This window comes from Tupaia chinensis, unplaced genomic scaffold (assembly GCF_000334495.1).
Source record: "Tupaia chinensis unplaced genomic scaffold, TupChi_1.0 Scaffold145396_1, whole genome shotgun sequence".
Classification (NCBI taxonomy): Eukaryota; Metazoa; Chordata; class Mammalia; order Scandentia; family Tupaiidae; genus Tupaia; species Tupaia belangeri.
Window position 1 is genome coordinate 6,095,894 of NW_006205257.1, and position 6,915 is coordinate 6,102,808.

Genomic DNA, 6,915 nt, shown 5'->3' on the forward strand with positions numbered 1-6,915 from the left:
CACAGCTTAGCTCCCTAGAATCATATCCCTCAAAGAGGTACTTGCACACAGAACTCTTTCCAGGCTCTGCTGTTAGGCTATTTAGGCTAAGACAGCATCAGGCTCTTGCTTCTCCACTCTCATCTTGAGCGAACTACATAAAGCCCATCATCCTGGCCTTCCTGCAGAGTCTAGCATATGTCATCTGTATGCTACCTCAGGGCTTTTGAGTACACCTTGAACACCTACCCCAGATCTTCTCACGTCATCTTCATTTTGGTCTCTGAACACATCACAGAGAAGCCCTCACTGATCATCCCACATGAGTAGCCCTTCATTTCCAAAGCTAGGTTCTCTTTAACTCATTTCCCTGTTTATTTCCTATAGCACCTACTCTACTGGGAAATGTCCTCCTTCCCTGTCATTTACCCTGCACATTGTCTGTGGGTGATAGGGTGAACTGCTAGAGGTCTGCCTTCTCTGGACTTTCCAGTGCTTGGATTCACTCCCTGGTTCCATGGAGGTGTGTGCTGCAGTTACAGAAGTCAGGCAGGCAAGATGAGTATTTCAGATGGGCCCACTATTAGGTGGTAAATGGCAACCAGCACTTAACTTTAGGGTCTGGAGGACAGGAACTGGAGAAACATGGAGAGATGGTAAAGCTCAGGCCCTGCCTAAAGAGGAGCTTGCACATAGTTCCTTATAGTTGACATTAGGGAATGTGGCCAGAAATCTGCATGTGTGCGTGCACACATGCATGAAATGTCCAAAAAAAATTTTAGAGGGAAGTTTTTTGGTTTTGGTGGGTTTTTTTGTTTGTTTGTTTTTGTTTTTTGTTTTTTGTTTTTCTATAAGACATGTGTGCTCACTGGAGACACAGAGAGATGGAAAGTGAGAAATCATCTTCCAGGAGAGAAGACCATGTTGCGATTCCTTCTCCTCCATTCTCTTCTTAGGATCTTGGGCACGCATACACATATGTCTGGCATGATTCTGAAGCCACCGTGTCAAGGACTCGAACTGCAGTTGACCTTGTGGGAGTCCAGTGATGTAACCACTATGCCATCTGCTGGTCTTTCATGAAATCTACAATCTTTTTTTTTTTAAAATTTTTTATTATAGGGTGTGTGCACTTGCCAGAAAGACAGAGAGACAGAAAGTGAGAAATCAGCCCCTCCCCCCCGGGGGGGGGGATGGCCACGCTGCAATCCCTTCTCCTCCATTCTCCTCTCGGAATCTTGGGCACGCATGCACACGCACCCGGCGTGAGTTTAAGCCACTGGGTCTGGGACTCGAACCACGGTTGACTATATGGGAGTCCAGCAACATAGCCATTATGTTAACTGCTGGTCCTGAAATCTACAAATTCTTAAAGACAGGTTAACAATTCCATATTTAATAGGCCAAAGATACCATGACAACGATTTCTTCTGTGGCCCTCGAGGGGTGAGTTGTGCTCCAGATGTTACAGGGTTTAGGCCAGGTCTATCCTACCTTCCTTGCTGGTCACTCTAGGCACACATACATTGAAGGAAATGAAAGTTGAGTATTCCAAGCTGTTGATGTTGCCCTGCCAGAGTGATAAACGGAAGCCTGCTAAAAAAGATACCACGCACCAAACAGAGCACATGGGGAGAAGAGTGCCTGCTGGGTGTGGAAGGGAAAGAAATCTGACTGATTAACTTTCTACTGTTTGTAAATACATAAATCCAAGATGCCAAAGAAGTAGAATATGTGGCCTTTAGATAACGTACCATAAACCTGTCTTGGATAATTAACCTTTTTAAGAAGCAAGCATGTTTGGTACTTAATATCTGAAAAGGTGTAACGTACCGAGAAGGAGCTATAAATAAAAGAGATGGAAAGTGCAGTTGCATTTTTCCAATTCATTATGGTGGGTTGTAGCTAATTAATTCATAATGCCACTGAATTGATACTGCATTATTTGTGTTCATGCAAATTACCTCTTAACTCACGTTAAAAGACAAACACGTTGAGCAAGTTGAACTTTCAAAAAAGAAAACGTTCATAGAAGACAAAATAATAACGATTATAAGTGGGTTATTCATGCTGCTATAGATAAAATTATTATGTCAACATTTCTATTTAAAACTCTCATTTTCAACAATTTATAACTTGGTCATAAAAAATAAAATTCCATTGTGCTCTAAGTTAGTGTTATTGTTTCACCTGGAGAAAAGTTATATTTTTTCCCTCCAAGTTTAAAGAGAGCTTTATTTAACAGGTTTACAGGGTAAAATTTTCCCAAGTTTAGAAAATGACTTTCACTGACTCCATGGGCCATGCCATCACCAGGGACAGTTGCTCTTTGACTTGGCTGTTCCATCTGTCCCTCTTGGGCAGATTATTGGCCTACTACCCACCTGTCTCTTTTCATCGCCACTCACTTGCTATTGGTTTTGTTTGTTTGCTTTTTAGTGATTTTTGCTATAGGATGCATGTGCTTGCCAGAGAGAGAGACAGAGCAACAGAAAGCAAGAAATCACCTTCCAGGGGGAATGGCCACATTGCAATCCCTTCTCTTCCATTCTGCTCTAGGAATTTTGGGAATACACGAATGCACCCAGTTTGAATTTCAAGTGGCTGGGTCTGGGACTCGAACCATGGATAGTCACATGGGAGCCCAGCACCTTAACCACTACATCACCTACTGGCTCCCTGTCTACTGTTGTTTTTTATCTGCCCAAGATCCTGAGTCTTCTCCTCTGTGAAGTATGCCTCTTCTGCATTTTCTTTTCCTTCTCCAAGGCTCAGAAGACAAGAATTCATTTATGTATCCATCCATTCAGTAATTTCTCACTGAGCACAAACCATATGACAAGCAGTGTGTTGTTGGGGTGACACATGGATGAGTGAAAGGATAGAAGAAAGTTGAAGACTCTGTTGGAGTTCCTTATATTCAAACATAGATTTCATGGGAAGTTGTGTGCATGTCAGGAGAGTGTCAAGAGTGTACGTTTAGGGTTTTTGTTGTAATTGGTTGATTGATTTTAGTTCTTTTTAAAAATTTTATTTTAATTTATTTTATACATTCAATTACTATACATCACTTAGCTTATAAATAATTTTCCAAAGTGAATACCTTTCTCACCAGTCCAGTTGGGGATATTACACATGTTATCATCAACAGATAATGGTCCATTTCTGTGTTCCATAAATGTCTTGCCTCTCTAGTTTTCTCCTAAGTATCTTTTCTCACACTCCCTTCTCCTACCCTCTTCCCACACTGTATCCAGTATATATAACCATTTTTCATGTTTCTATATCCTCTAATCTTGCTATTTCAGTCATAGAATGTGGACAGTTGGTATATATTAAGTGGAGACATACAATGCCTCTCCTTCATAGCCTAGCTTGGATTGCTCAGTAGTAAATATTCCATATTTATCCACTTTCTATCAAAACTCAAAGTCTTGTTTTTGTAAGGCTAAGTTGTATGCATTCTTCTGTTCATGGGCATTTAGGTTGGTTCCATGTCTTAGCAATTGTAAATAACACCACAATAAATATAGATGTGTAAGCACTTTTCCAACTTAGCGTTCTCCTATACTTTGGATTTTTAAAAGAACTCATCTTGAGTTAGCAGGTGTCATGGTGGTTAAGGCACTGGACTCCACATGGCCATCTCTACAGTTCAAGTCCCAGACCTGGCAGCTTAAAAAACAAACCAGGTGCATATAAGTGTGTGCTCAAAATCCCTAGAAGAGAAAGAAAGAATAGAGGTTGTAGCATGGCCATTCCCTTAGAGGGTAATTTCTCCCTTTCCCTCTCTCTCTGCTTGTTTGTCTCTCTCTGGGGAGTACAGGCACCCTATGGCAAAAAAAAAAAAAAAACTACAAAAAATAAAGTTGTCGTCTGGCTGTAGTAGATACCATTAGCTGCCCACAGTAGAAAACAGATTATAAGTGAGTAGGAATGCCTCTTGTTGCTCCTGCAACAAGAGGAGGAGCAAATCTCTCTCTCCAAAGTTGCATCTACCCAGAGCTCAGGTGCTAGGCATGCCTACTCCCCCCAATTAGCAGCAATGTCCTTACAGTCTTCTCTTATGCCCCCTGTGTGGTTTCTCTCCCTCTTTGTCCCACCCTACCCGGGAACACAGTGGGGATGGGAGGTTGGGGGAGTGTTCCTCCTCTCCCAGGTGTCAACTACAAAAAATAAAATAAAGTTGTCGTCTGGCTGTAGTAGATACCATTAGCTGCCCACAGTAGAAAACAGATTATAAGTGAGTAGGAATGCCTCTTGTTGCTCCTGCAACAAGAGGAGGAGCAAATCTCTCTCTCCAAAGTTGCATCTACCCAGAGCTCAGGTGCTAGGCATGCCTACTCCCCCCAATTAGCAGCAATGTCCTTACAGTCTTCTCTTATGCCCCCTGTGTGGTTTCTCTCCCTCTTTGTCCCACCCTACCCGGGAACACAGTGGGGATGGGAGGTTGGGGGAGTGTTCCTCCTCTCCCAGGTGTCAAGTTCAATCTCCAGTCAGAGGACTCACTGGCTTTACTCCTCTTTCTCTTTCTGGAGCACAGAAGGCCTCATAAGCATTTGATGACTTCCCTGCAAGCAGCACAAATTTCCTGGGCTCCATCTGTGTGCAGAAAGTGCCATTACAGATTGAATAAAAGGAATTTGGTCATTCTTGCACAGCTGTAGGCAGAGCAATAGTTCTGTGGAGAAACAAAAGGGTATAAGACTCTGTCCCCGCCCTAAAAAGTTTATTTACTGGGGACAGTGCAGAGGAGAATGTGGAGTGGTGTACTGGATCTTAAATGAGGCCATCAACCATAAATCCTGCAGGAGTTCAGAGGGAGGAAACTAGAAATAATAACAGTGGTAGTAAAATACTAATCAGCACACATTGAGCATCGCCAGAGACCATAACAAATTCACATTCTCTCCTCTTCCCCCAAATACTCTTGTAACCCACATTGTTCACGTGAAAAAACTGAAGCAGGGAGACATGAAGTATGAAGCAGAGGTTAGATACTTCCCCAGATCTCCTCAAGTCCACCAGAGCTTCTTTGGAGGCATGGAACCTGTACTGGACCTCAACCCAGAGACAAATAAGTGGGAGGATGGAGGATACTCAAGCGAGCACTAGCAAAGGCCCTGAGGTGGAAATTAGAATCACTTGGGTCATTCGTGCAAAGCCATCAGATCTATGGCTCTAGCCCTGCATCTTTCATCATCTCTATCCCTTCCAGCTCTACCATTAATAGGACAAATCATCAGTTATTTGGATTCCAATTTGACAAATTAAATTGCAAAGAATTAAATAAGTTGTAGATCAATACTATCTGAATGATCAATTAATCATTCCTTGTAATTAAAACTACCAATTCCTAATACCTTTCAGTTTTATTTTATTGGACAATTTCTAATTCAGAGCTTTTAGGCAAATGTATTGATTGCAGGTATACTTACAATACCTAGTAATCAAATAATTTATTAATCAGCATGCCTTGTGATGGGATATCTGGTTTAATTAGCATCACCTTGACTCAGAAGGTGGGTTTAATTCAGTCTGGGCATTTTTTAAGAAGCTGGAAGTTAGCCGTTCCTTTCTGCCACACAAAGTTCCTTCTTTTGTAAAAAATAAAATTGTAAAGAAAATAGGTGCATGTACTTACAAAGCAGGTAAATGGATGAACTCAAGTAGTTCTTCAAAATTATGTTTTAACTTTAATCTTTTTCATGGAGACTTTGCAACTTAATTCATTCTCAGTATGCCTGAAAAAGTGCTCTCAAGATTCAGGGATGAAAGGGCTTTTGGATGTACAAATGAGTGCTGCCTTCATTATTTCCTTGAAATACAAATTAAATACTCTGCACATCACAATTCATTTCCCTGCAACCATCAATTTTGAAATAAGTACAAATAAAATTTCTTACTTAACCTATGAATTTATTATTTGAGCAGCAATGCTGGACAACTAGTGGTTTGATTTAAAATTCCCTAATGTTTTCTGGGCATGATTATGAGAGAGAAATAATGACCTGTAATTCTGTGTACAGACCATGCAGGGGCCCTGGGTTGGGTCTGAGCCTCTTTCCTGCTTCTCCTATTCATAGTCAATGTCCCCAGGGATGCCTGGGGATGTCTTAGAGATTGGAGACTCCTCTCCAGGGAGAGGGACAAGGGGGTTCTACTGGGTTGCCCTCCACAAGAACAGGATCCAGGAGTCCGTGTTTCTGGATTTCAGTTTCTCTGAATGACAAAGATGACAAGTTCTGAGTTGAGTCTAAACTGAATGAGCCCAGACCTTCATGTTGGAGATAAGATGACTGAAGGTGCAGAGCTGGAAAACCACTGGGGTGGGCAGAGGGGGGAGTTGAGAAGGGAGACACTCTTACATTAACACTTTCTTTGCCCTCTTAGGGCTGCCCAAGGTTTTTCAGAGGTATAACCCCTTCAACTTACCCCTCTAATACTCCCATCCCTTCAGAAAATGTCCAGCTTTCTGTCAATCAAGTTATCCTAGATCCATTTCTCCCAGGGTATTATTCATCACTCTGCAGGGAGTAGGGAGGAGGTCCCTAATGACCCAGAAATGATGGCTGCTTGGAGAAGAGTAGATCATGTGCCAAGTGACCCAATGTGTGACATACTTGCTCACTTTCTTCCCCATGTCCTTGTGAAGTCATCATGGCACTCCAAGCAGCAGATGAGCAGCAAGACCACACCATTTCTCATATGGTTTCCTTGCTCTGTGGTTCTCAGTTCAAGCTTCCTAGTGCAGTGTGCAAACCAAGCCCTTATGGGTCAGGGTCTAGGTCCCCAGCCTCTAGCCAGGGCCTGGAACCTAGCAGGTGTTCAACATTTATTGCATGAATGGATACACGAAGCAGATTTTCTCGAAGTACGTACTCCTCCACCTATACAATGGTAACAACTCTGAGTTCCCTTTGAGTAATAACACTC